General features: G+C 36.6%; 1 pseudogene; it reads right to left on the minus strand.

The window, feature by feature from the left end:
* LOC139730741 (speract receptor-like) overlaps positions 1–13770 on the minus strand; it is a 533096-nt pseudogene that overhangs the window by 84178 nt on the left and 435148 nt on the right.

The raw sequence follows: 13770 nt of genomic DNA on the forward strand, positions 1-13770 counted from the left end.
CATTCTTGACACCTGATCTAAGCAAGTTCATTCTTTGTTTAAACGTGATTGATGAATTCCGTAGATTGGTATGACGGGCAAGCTCATGCATTATGTCACACTGAAAACCAGCAAAGAGCTTTACCAACTAAGAAAAACAAAATGTCATTTGTACCGACGTGCTCATGACCTAACTACGAAGTGGCTCATTGTGTCTGAACTACCTTATCGTGTCTGGACTAGCTTATTGTCCATACATGTAGGTGGATGTCTGTGGATGTAGGTGGATGTAGGATGGGTGGTGCATATTCCATCACTGCATTTTTATGACAGGATAGGATCTGGAAGACCCCGATGAGGCGGTCGTTAAGGGCAACCTGTTATTTGTTTGTTATCTACGAGGGGTGGATGAAAAGTGTTGAGCCTAATATAAAAATGATCAAGATTTGAAGACCCAATTTGGCCTCTTAAATCTTTCATATATCTTAATTCTACCCATCAAACATCTATAGTCATAGCATGGTCTGACTTCAGAAGGAAGGTAGTATCAATGGACAATACTACTCTGACCTCCTGAAGCTCCTAAGGGGAAAATCAAGAAAAGAGGCGAAGAATGACTACAAAACGCGTCTTGTTTCGCCAGGACAAGGCTCAAGTGCATTCATCAGTGGTAGCGACGGCTTCTAAGTTGTTCCACATCCACCATATTCATCAGACCTAGTGCCGTCTTACTTCCACTTCCTCCCAAATCTTCAGACGGATTTGGCTGGACAATGCGGTTCCATGACATTTGCTCCTGCGACAATTGCTTCCTACATCTGCACGCTAAGTGAAACATAAAACCTACACACAAACACAGTCCCAACCTCAGTCCTAGTCCTCGCACACTAAACCTAATACCCTATCACAACCCTATTACTCTAACCACATGTCCTCGGAGAAAATAAGACCGGAGAAATTGTCGTACAAGCAAATATCGTGTCAGAATTTTGCACCACCTATGAGGAGGTCTTTGATGCCGTCGACTCCTACCTACTGAAAGACTGTTACCACTGCTTCATCAAGACACTCCGTCCCCACGGGAGGAAGCGTGTGGACTCACAGGGGGACATTGTTGCAAAATAGGGCAATAAAGTACTTATCATATCTCGGAGGCTTAAAACTTTTCAGTCGCCCCTCGTATGAACGGAAATGTGTCTCAGTTAGTCTTTCTATGTATGACAGAAGAGGACGGGTCTTCCATCATCTTAAAGAAAAATGTGAATTCGATCCATAGTCGGTGCCATTTTTGGGAACGAGTGTGTAATTATAATCACAGTGTCTTTAAAGGGAGAAGTCTTTCTGACTTACGATCATGTTTTCTTTCATGAATAGTTTCATTATTCATAACAGTATGTACATTAATTATGCCGTACATATATTTATTGTGCCTTCTTTAGATGGAAAAGATATATCACATTACTCCATTAATTTTATCCGTTCTATGCCGGTGACTCTGGGTGCTGTGTACAAGGTATGCTATGACGTTTTCTGTGCCAGTAGGCAGTTAGAGCACGCGAAGAGTCAATTGTTATGAAACTGCATGTATGATATCATGAATAGGGTGAAGCAAGCTCTGTTTTTTGTTAATGAAGACAATTATAACCAAGTTAAATTGGCTCAATTCATTCTAAGGTACACGAAGCCATGTTATGTTTCTGTTTGGCTGATCTGGAGGTGGACACATCCTTGACGATCATGACGAGGTCGTGAATGTGCTCGTTATCGGAAAGAAAAATTTGTGTACTTACACTAGTATTATTTTGTTTTGTTTTTTCCTCGAAGTTGAGTACACCTAACACACCACTGTTACCTTTTAGGGACAAACTTCTGTCGGCCGGTGGTGCATTAATTGGATTACATTGCCGGCATTCCTTTGTGACCAACACAGATATGGCTTCGGGGTTTTTTTACGTAATTTTGTATCGATTCATCCATTCCTACAATGGGCCGGATGCATAAAAAGTAGCAATTGCTTGTGCTAGCCTTTTGCTTGAATCCGTGTGCATAAAAACAAGCAATGACTTGCGTGCAAAAGCTTTTGCTAGCAAGCACAAGCAATTGCTTGCTGCCCACAGAGACCAACCATTTGCTTAAAAAACGTATGCTAGTTCTTGCTAGCAATTGCTTACGATTTTCCAAGCTCTGTATAACGAGCTTGAGCTTTTGCTTAACCGGGACGTTTTCTTTCAAGTATCAATTTCATATTTTATAAAAGAAAGACCAAAGTTTTTTTTTTCTGATATGCCTCCTGCTATTGATTTTCCTGGTAAACTTTAATATATGATCAATCCAGTGCTTCTACCCAGCTTATCATTGTCATTTCTGAGATCACAATTTGGTTTAGTTTGTAATGTTTGTTTAGATATAACAGTTTTTTAATGTGTCAATATTTTGTTTTTAGTTACTTTCTCTTCATTCTATTTCTAACCTCTGTTCAATTGGAAACTCAGTTAGTCATGATACATGCATGTTCATCTATGCACAATTACACTGTATGAAATTTTGCCTTAAAAATGTCGAAAGTCTTACTGTCAGTACCCAAAAAGTGTAAAAAGTCTAATTCTCAATAACCCCCAATCACCTCAAAATGGATAATGCCAATGTAATGAGTAGTAATGATTTGTTAAATACTTACCTTGATGTTTCTGAATTTAATCTAAAGTATGGGGATGTATATTCAAACTCATTTTCCTTAGTTTATTTTAATTGCAGAAGTTTACCATGCAATTTTGAACGTTTGTCTCAGTAGTATTAGTCATAGATTTAAAGTTATAGGAGTAACAGAAACATGGTTGAATTCATCCTCATCAATAGATATGTATTCCCTTGATGGTTATATTTTTTTTTGTAATAATAGGAAAAATAAGAGAGGTGGTGGAACAGATGTGTATACACATGAGTCGTTGAAATGTTTTGTAAGAGATGATTTAACAGCTTTTTCTGAGTCATATGAAAGCATTTTTGTAGAAATCCCTAGTAATGTTCACTGTAAAAAAACTGTTATAGGTGTTATATACCGCCCACCATGTCAAAATATTGATGCTTTTATTACAGATTTTACAATTCTATTGGATAAGATCGACCTAAAATTATGCAATTGTTTTATTTTGGGTGATTTCAATGTCGATTTAACAAAACTGAATGTTAATTATAAGGTTAATTTATTTTTAGATTTGTTGTTAAGTTTTCATATACAACCAGTTATCAATAGTCCTACACGTATCACCCAAACATCTGCTTCTTTGTTAGATAATATCCTTACAAATGTAACTATCCCTATACAATCAGGCATTCTTGTAAATGACATCAGTGATCATTTACCGATTTTTGCCATTCTATCAGACCCTACTTATATCAAGAATGTATTGCCATGTAAAAATCAGAGACGTTTGATTAATGAATCTAATTTACGGATATTTTTTATGAAGATGATTAATATACGGTGGGAAAATGTTTTTGTTGAAGATGATGTAAATGATAATTACGGTATTTTTTGCAAATATTTCAAGAAAATTATGAAGAATGTTTTCCAAAGAAATTATTTTGTCCAAAGAATAGAAATAAAAAACCATGGTTAACAAAGGATTTATTAAAGCTTTGTCATAAAAAATCACAATTGTATAAGAAATATCTTTTGAATCCCACTTTGTATCGAAAGGAAATGTATAGAAAATGTCGGAATTATGTAACTATGAAGATACGACAAGCTAAAAGAGATTATTTTAATAGGAAATTTGATAAAGTAAAAGGTAATATGAAGAGTATTTGTGACCCTGCACCTCAAAACAAACAAAAAGTCGCCAGACATGAATTTTTAGTTAAGACCATATTCTGAAAGAGCAGACTTTAAGCTTTAAAATGATGTATAACTCAAATCAAATGGACTCTCCTAACCTATCTAAATATTGGAAAGAAAGCACAAACTCAGGAAAAGTGTGAACTGAGAAAAGAGGCTCTGAAGTACAGTATCTATTCAAGCGCTTAATCTTTAACAAACCGTGCTGGCTGTGTGATGAATGGGACAAAAAACAGGAAGTAAACCACCAGAGTAACAACAATGAAGGGATTGTCAGATTAAACTGAAATTAAGCATGCCTCATTAACACATTCTGTCCATAATATTAATGCCAACTTTCAAAGCAGTAGCACTATCCTTTCAAAAGTTATTAGAGTTGAAAGTGACGAGTGTGGACAAGGTTTTTCAGAAATGAAAAAGGGATTCTAAAGACACACTTAATCACACTATTCTACCAAAAATGTTCGAGATAAACTGCTAAAAAGCACACTTGCCTGCCCGTTTTATGATACCAAATTTTAGCATAACGTAAAAGAAGACCTGCTCTTTCAGAAAATATGAAAAAGTCAAGTTCGGCTAGGTTGACCCATTTCACTTATTTTCAGTCCTCACGCAAAATCAGTGTGAGCGACTTTATGTTCGTTTTGAGGTGCACAGTCACATTTGGAAATTGATTAATAATATTTTGTATAAAAGTCAGAAAAATACAGTTATTGAGTCTCTTCATCTCGGTAATGAAAAAGTTACCAATAGTCAATATATTGTGAACACATTCAATGAATATTTTGTTAATATTGGTTCAAAATTGCAAGATTTAAAAAATGATGTAAATGAGAATAAGTCTTTTCAAGATTATTTGAAAATGCCAAATAGTAATACTCTTTTTTTGAAGCCAATAACAAATGATGAAATAATAACTATAGTTGATAACATGAAGAACAACATCAGCTCTGGAATTGATGATATTGATATCAAGGTGGTAAAATGTGTTATTTCATTGATTTGTGTTCCGTTATGTATTATTTTTAATGAATGTTTGCGTACTGGTACTTTCCCTGAAGAAATGAAAATTGCACGAGTCACACCAATACATAAAAAAGGACAATTAACTGATGTGAATAATTATCGTCCAATATCAGTATTGCCTATATTTTCGAAAATATTAGAAAAATGTATTTATAAAAGGTTAATAGAATTTTTGAATAAACATAATATACTTATTAGTAATCAATATGGTTTTAGGCAGAAATATTCAACAGAAACGGCAATATTACAACTAATTAATAAGATAAATCAGGCTATAGATGATAAAGAATATGCTTTAACGGTATTTATTGATTTAACCAAAGCATTTGATGTTATAGACCATTTCATTTTGTTACAAAAATTATGTTATTATGGTGTTAGGGGCACTCCATTGAAATTATTTACAAGTTATCTCTCAAATCGTAAGCAATTAACAAATATCAATGATGTCCCATCTAATCTTAAAGAAATAAAATGTGGAGTACCACAAGGGTCTATTCTTGGGCCTCTTCTTTTTTTATTGTATATAAATGATTTGCCGTATTCAACATATGATGTAGATTACATATTATTTGCAGATGACACAAGTGTATTTTGTAAAGGCACAGACCCAAAGACATTATTTTATAATATGAATGTTCAACTTGATTGTATAAGAAATTGGTTGTCGGTAAACAAATTGATTTTGAATGTTGATAAGACCAATTATATATTATTTGGAACAAGAACTAAAATTGACAGTAATTTGAAATTGATGTATAGAGATGAGGAAATTAAACGAGTATATGATATAAAATTTTTGGGTGTTTTTATTGATGATAAATTGTCCTGGAATTCTCATGTGAATCATATATGTTCAACAATATCGAAAAGCATTGGTGTTCTGTACAAATTACAATTTCTTCCACTGAATATTTTAAAGATGCTGTATTATTCGTTTGTTTCAGTTCACATAAAATATTTTAGTATTGTTTGGGGTTTTACTACAAAGAAAAATATTGATCGTATTCATAAACTACAGAAACGCAATATTCGTTTGATAACCAACTCTTCATATTTAGCTCCCAGTAAGCCATTATTTCTTAAGATGAAAATTTTACCTGTTCAAGAATTTATTTCTTTGGAAAGTATGATTTTTATGTTTAAAGTTTCCAACAATGTTCTTTCTGAAGTATTTCACAACCATTTCACTTTGAATTGTTCTATACACAATTATAATACCAGGAATGCAAAAAATATTCACACACCATTAAACCGGATTTCAAAAACTCAATCCTCCATTTTTTACCATGGCCCTATTCTTTGGAATACTCTTCCTCCAACACTCAAGAGTAGCAAGACTTTACGTCAATTTAAAAGGCTTTATAAAAAACATATTTTTGATGAAATGTATCTGAAACTGTAAGTATAAGTATGCACTGTTTCCACCTCTGCCTCTTTTCTTCTCTTTTCATTGTATCTTTGACATTTGTTTTATCAAATGAGTTTGTATGATAATTGTTTAGTTGAAATGTATTGATAATTGTTTGTAGGGGATCATTTCCAACAAACCTCTTGTGTGCTTTCTATGATCCCTCCATTCAAAATGTATAAATGTTCTAAGGCAATTGTATTTTGATATTTGTAGATGTTATGTTTTGATATGGAAATAAATGAATGAATGAATGAATGAAAAGTTGTGCAGGAGTGGCATAAATCTACAAGAAATGTCTCCTAAGATGTAAGAGAAACTTTTTCGTTTCAACAAGGGGAATGTCCAGGGGGTTAGCACGAAAAATGTGATGAGAAACAGGTAGGATGTCTGACATCTGTGGAGAGCAAGGAGGCCTCTCTCCATGTGCGACCTGGCATATCCGGGCTACTATAAGCAGCGATGGGAATCAGCCAGTACGTGTGCGTGTATAGATGTGTGTGTGTGCGTCTGTGTGTGTGCATTTATGAGTGTCATTTCATAGCTCTCCTGCTATGTCAGGAAATGTTTCTGCTCACATACGCCCTTTCAAATACATGCTGTCACACCCGCCTTTGTTCTTGTGTTCGCACAGGCGTGACGTCCCTTTTGTTGAAAACGCAAGCAATTGCTTGTGCAGGGCAAGCAAAAGGTATAAGCGCAAGCACAAGGTACTGTATGCATAAGGATTTAAGCAATTGCTTGAACTTCATCTTTTGCTTGAAAAGCTTGTGCTTGTGCTTGAAGCAATTGCTTCCTAATATGCATCCGGCCCATTGTCTCATGCTTCGAGAAATGTTGGATAAATTACATCACTTGAAAACAAGGCAAACGCCAAGAGATGTTTCGCCAGAATATCGCAAATTTGTAATTAGAGTGTTTTTCAGTGTAAGTTCATTGACCTTTTGAACTTTGACCTTGTTAGACTTTGAAAAAAAACAAAAAACAAAACAAAACAAAACAAAACCAACCAAACGGAACTAGAAATGTCGCTATAGCGACTAGTATACCTCCGCCATAATGCATGGTTCTCCCAATAAGTCTATAGTATGTCTTGACAATGTGTGATGACAGTTTCACATAACTGGCAAGAAATAAAAATGACATGTTGTGTCACAAATGGGTTGATTGTTCACTTTCCTTGAAGTAGGTTTGATTGGATCAATGGCTATATTGTTTAAGAGAGCGGGTATTTGGGGATTTGAGGATTTTTACTTGACCTTTGATCCTTTCATAAGTTTTTGCATTGAGTAATCTCCAAGGTATGGACAAAAAGGTTAATTTCAACATTAAAGTAGCAATAGTAAAATTTTAGTATTCTAACCTGGCCTTTGATCCTATTACCCTAATATCACCAGGCAGTACATGCATAGATATGTACTAAGTTTCATTTTTTTTTCACACAGAAACTTTATTTACTCAACATTCAGGTAAAAAATAAATGTTACATGTCATATAATACATAAAGACAAATATTACAGATTTGACAGGCAGCTACAAAACGTATACGATTCCAATTAATATTAGATTTAAAACCTTTAGTTTATCAGACATATATTCCTGTACTTTCTTCGTTTGCTTTAAAAATTGACAAAATTGACTAAAACGAAATGATTTCTTTTATTTCTTACAGAAAATATAAAGTATTTTGCATACAAATAAACACCGTTATAACACTTCGGTTTCCTGAAGAACCAAGTATAAAAGCACTTCTAGTAATTTGGGTTTGATTCTGTTACATAATTTCATTGTCACATGGGCGGACTTAAATGATAAGTCGATCACACTCGTGCCATTCACTTTTATGTACACATTATTATAACAATTTGTGAAGTATTTACAAAACCGAAATCAAGGGGTATGACCAACATAAAATGCAAGGCAAAATTCTGTGTGAGATTAATTAAATTGTAACACCACCTATGGTCCACAACTGTGTGAACGGGACCCTGGCTTGGTGCAGCTTCACCTGTGATTTCCACTTATCACTTATTTGAGCAATAAACCTTTGAGTAACATCGCATTCCCAAAACAAATGTGCAATTTTTGTTTCAGCGGAACTCGAACAAAGCCCACAGAGGTCTGTGTTAGATAGTCCAATTGCAAAAAGTAATTCATTAACACCAACATTTCTATGCAGAATTTTATATTGAAAATAACGAAGTCTTTGATTCCGGGTGGATATATAAGGAACATTGTGTATTTTAATCCAGTCTAAATTTTGGTTAAATATTTTTTCCCATTTCTTTTCCGATGTAGGTGGTTTAAATATCTTATCACATGATATTCGGTATATATACATCGACATATTTTGGTTCTTTTGAAAAAATCATATCATCGCATCTTCTTGCTGCGTGTTTACTTCATTATCATTTACTGATTTATTTTCAATATATTTTTCCACTCTAAGGGGATTGCATGAATAACTGAATGAAAAAATAACAAAAAACACCATATTTAGCCCGAAACTGTTCAAAACTTTAAAAAGATCATCACTCAATATTTGTTTAAGCTTTGATATATCCCTTTGAAGCACTGCTTTCTTAAAAACAATCTCAGTAATTAACTAAATCAAACTACCTTATTTTTCACTTCTTCTACAGATAAATTAGGAGAAAAGTATATTCACACCAAGTCTTACGAATTTCATGTATAAAACAGCTTTGAATCAAATTGATCTTCTTGTTCCGGCCATATTACAATACCAAATTGTATTACCCCTAATTATCTAAATGATGTTCAAAAAACATTTCCATTTTCCTCTGTTTTGATCAATTAATAATCTTTTCAGCCAGGTGATTTAAAGTCCAGAAACTACGTATAGAAAATGAAACATCTTTAAACCTCCCTGACAATAATCTCCAAATATTGTTTGTCGGTTAATTTTGTCTGGTTTATCATCCAAGATAAAAGAAAATACTATTTGTTCCATTTCCTTTATAAGCTTACTAAGTTTCATGACAATACCTTGCGCCACCTCCGAAATATGGAAGAAGTGAAATTTAGAATATTCACTTGACCTTTGACCTTTTGACCTAGACCTATTCTTGTGGTCGGCTACACGTCACTTCCGGTTGACTGGAGTGAAAACAAACAGCTTGCAAGCGCTAGCCTGCATAATGCGCATACTGCTGTGCATGTGCGACGCGTATAATTTATGTGCAACTCTAAGCAGACGACATGTGGGGGCATTGTGGCATAGTGGATAAGACTCCCGACTCCCGATCGGAGGACCCGAGTTCGAATCCCGCCCAGTGCTTACGTCCTTGAACAAGATGTTTTTACCCACTGTGTCCCTCTCGACCCAGGTGTATAAATGGGTACCTGGCAATGCTAGGGTAATAATAATAGCAGGGCCCTCTGGTAGAGCAGTGGCAACACTGAAGAGGCTATCCTGGGTAAATAAGACCTTATTATTATTATAATTATTATTTTCATTATTCCTTTTGTCATTTGTGCCACATGAGATACATGCATCATGTCTTGCCAGCAATATTCTAAAAATCTGGATCCTGTCGATCGGTCCCGGTATTTTGCCAAGTTGAAGGCAGCCGGACTGGACCTGTGCCCGTATGAAATCGCGGCAGGACTCTGGATCAACGACCCGACAAAATGGCCAGATGTGCAGTGAACCTCTTTGAGTAGGCCCTACCCCGATATCTACGCTTACTTAGTATCTCATAGAAACTCCTAGTAGGTCTATAGGCCTAACGTTAGTACTTTAGTACTTAGGGTAGGGCCTAATTTAGGGTAGGCCTATATAGGGCCTAATCCTGCCGCCCGCACAGCTACAGTAGTACAGCTTGCGCTAGCGCTATGCTCGCGGGGCCCCCGGCAGAAAACACGTACAGCGATACCACTCCAGGCTCACGCGACTATAGGACTATGATTTGTTTTCACTCCAACCGCTATCCATGACCCCGTGACACACAAAATACCAGGATGTCCGACCATGAGAATCGGCCAAAAACGTTTTCAGAAAATCTCTATTGGGTGATACATGTATACACTAAGTTTCAAGAAAACATCTCCAGGCATTGCAGATATTAGGGAAATAGTGACATTTTGAGGAGTTAACCTTGACATTTTGACCATTGACTTTTGACCCATGACCCCCAACCTCCCACGCGAATCACTTTAAGGCAGTACATGCATATGTACTAAATTCCATAAACATACCTTGGACCACTTCCGAGATATGATGAAGAGTTAAATTTTACCACTTTCACTTGACCTTTGACCTCATGGTCCAAAACTTTCTCTATAGAATCTTTACTGGGTAATACACGTTTACACAAAGTTTCAAGAAAATACCTTCAGGCCACCATAGATATGTGTGTGTGTGTGCGTGGGGGGGGGGGGGGTTAGTGAAATTTTGAGTATTTGACCTTGACCTTTGACCTTGAGCATGTGCACCCACAAACTGATTGACACAATTTTGTCTACTCATGCATATACATGCCAATTTTCATTAGGATACTTCAAATGGATTTTAATTACGCTGTCCACAAAATTGATTACGGACGGAGGAAAGGACGGACGGACGGAAGGACGGACAAACAGAAAACATAATGCCTCCGGCGACACTTCGTGGCGGAGGCATAAGAATAAAAGCATGCGTATTCTGAATAATGGAGGAAATTTTTTGGTTCACTAGCAACCCGCATGGACTAAGCATACTCACATGCCCTTGTGCAGTGGCTTGAGTTTGGCAGCTATAGATTTGAAGTCCGGACGGGTTTCAGGGTCCTCGGCCCAGCATTCTTGCATCGTTGTTAGCAGACATTCCGCACAATCCTCTACCTCCATCACATTGGGCCGGAAGGGCACAGGTCCATTAGGGCACTTCACTTTCTCGTACAATTCTTAGATGACAGTATAAAAGCAATGGTAAGCTAGATATTTATTAAGGTCATATGATGAGCACTGCGTTCATTATTATTGTGTTGATAAAGATAATCATAGTACATACATGTACGATGCAAATCATCAGTCTAACGTAGAACCAAAGAAAAAAAAAGAGTTATTAGGTAGCAAACGTCGTATACAGATGACATACCGGTTCCGACGGCTCCGACGGATTTTGACAAATCTGTGAAGGCTTAGTAGTATTTTCAAAGTCATGAAACAGACTTGCAAGAAAATATTTTTGTAATACTCTGGAAGTACCTCTTAAAGGTACTGTTTACCTTTGGGAGCAGTGATTTTAAAAATGTTCAAGATATCACCTTTGACGCATATGTGGAGGTAAGTTGTATCACAAAACATCCTACCGCATAAAATTTTTGCAATAGAGCCTAAAATATAAGGAGATATCACTATTTTTCTCATTAAACCATAACTCTAGACGGTTTAGTCTGGAAGCATTTTTATTATAACTATTGTTCACATTTTGTATATTTAACAATACTTAACATTGACTATACCGGTGCCACAAATGTACACACTAGTAGTTATGTACATGTCTGGTGTACTGTGTGCATGGTTGTTTAAAATGTGTATGTATACAGGTTGACCAGATAAGTGGAGAACTTTCTATTTGGTACAGCTACAGTACCTACATGTGACAGGAAATACAATATAAGCTCACCCAATCTAGAATGATCTACGAAGTGCTTACATATTTGGCTGGGTGATGAAAAACATACACTGTCCTTGTAGCCCAATGTGATTGGTAGTTATCTTAGGTAGGATGTTATGCACATAGTTAGGCAGTGAGTCAGCTAAGATTTCCGGAACGGTCTTGAACTTGCAAGTATGTGCAAGTAGGTAGAAATGTGTAGCCCCAGGTTGGAGCAAATTACAGAACATTCAAGAAAGGGGTGAATGGACCTATATAAGCCACAGAAATTCTGAGGTAGGCAGAGTGCCCAACACCTCTGCTCTGAGAGTTATGTCACTTCTGGCTCTGAAGCGACTTGTTATAGTCAGTCCTGTGTTACCTGCTGACCTGCTATATTTGTGGAGACAAGGCCTGGGAGACATTTTGCCTGCAGAGAATTAATTTGCCTACACTGGAGATAGACTCCATTTTTATGTCAATGGACATTGCTACGTCAAAGCTGTGACGGGCTGGATTCCTAACGGGATATCATTGGCTGAATCATCATTCACGCATCGACTGGACGCGATCGTCACAACGTTTGGATTCTGCACGTATCGCTGTGGACTTATAACCCTGTTTTTTTACCCTTGATCTATACCCTGGATTATTGTAACCTGTGTCTCTGGATTTATGTCGGAGGAATCATTCTTCGGTGCATCAAGGATCGTTCATCTGTGCATCGAACATCGTCTTTGGACATTTCCAGGGGATCACATGGACCTTGTGATTTAAGATTTGGCTGTAATGCATGTAAGTTATCGCACTCTCACTGTGCTGAGATATGTATAATTGTTATATTGATCATTGTCTGTACCCACAATATCACTGTTAATAAACCGCCTGAACATCAGTTGATTGTGTCTTTTGTGCGATCATTCTCAATGTTCAAATTTTTACACTCGTTGTTTCCACCCCTAACTCAGATGTTAGAACTATTTTGAAGCACTAATGCTGGGTTTTTGTTACATCTGCAAATGGTAAATTATGCCTTTAATGGATGTGTAGATAAGTAAGATTTACAAACAACTTAACATTCGATAAATTGTTGATCTACCTTTAGGGCTCAGGTCGACGCCTCCGAATGGTCCTTGGCGAAGCACGATCTCGTACAAAATGATTCCAAATGAGTACACGTCTCCTTTTTGCGTCCCCTCAGGCTCCCAGGCGGATCGCCGTAAGATTTCAGGCGCTTTCCACAAGAGGTCTGCCGAAGGAAATGAGGGAATAACGATAGAATAAAAGTCACATGAGGCCAAACAAATTGGATTTTTTTTTTGGGGTTCATTCTAGCTCTACGACAGTGTGAACAATCGTAAACTTGGCCTTGCGGTTCTTGGGCAAAACATAACGGTATGCTTTCGTTGTGATAAGAATGAATCTGACTGAGATGGTGGTATCCTTGTGTCTTCAGAACAAACGAATCAGAGCTGCTGAAGTTTGGTTATGCCTCCACACATGATCGTCTTTGTTTACGCTGTCTTATACATTTGAAAGCACATTTTGCATCAAAACATGAGGTCGATTTGACTCTAAATGACCGTTAGCATATAAAAAGAGGATAAAAGAAACAGAATGTCTAACTCTTGAGGGCAACGGCTTTTGGTTCTGCTTTTGAACCTGTTTCGCTCCCTCTCCGGCAAAGTGGCATACAGCAAAAAAAGGCAGTTAGGGGTTAGTTCATTTGCACATGGGTACACATTACCTTTCTTTTTTCTTCAGTTGGTTAGGCACTTCACTCGTTTTCAAAGCGATATAATGCATAATCTTGCCGATGTAACAATTCATGGAATTCATCAATAATGTTCAAAGAAAGGATGGACTTGACCAGGTGACCAGAATGGTACGTCAATTAGCACGTGAGAAATCATATAT

Source organism: Diadema antillarum, unplaced genomic scaffold, assembly GCF_040938485.1.
Source record: "Diadema antillarum isolate AM-2024a unplaced genomic scaffold, OU_Dant_1.0 seq00000331_RagTag, whole genome shotgun sequence".
In the NCBI taxonomy this organism is placed as follows: domain Eukaryota; kingdom Metazoa; phylum Echinodermata; class Echinoidea; order Diadematoida; family Diadematidae; genus Diadema; species Diadema antillarum.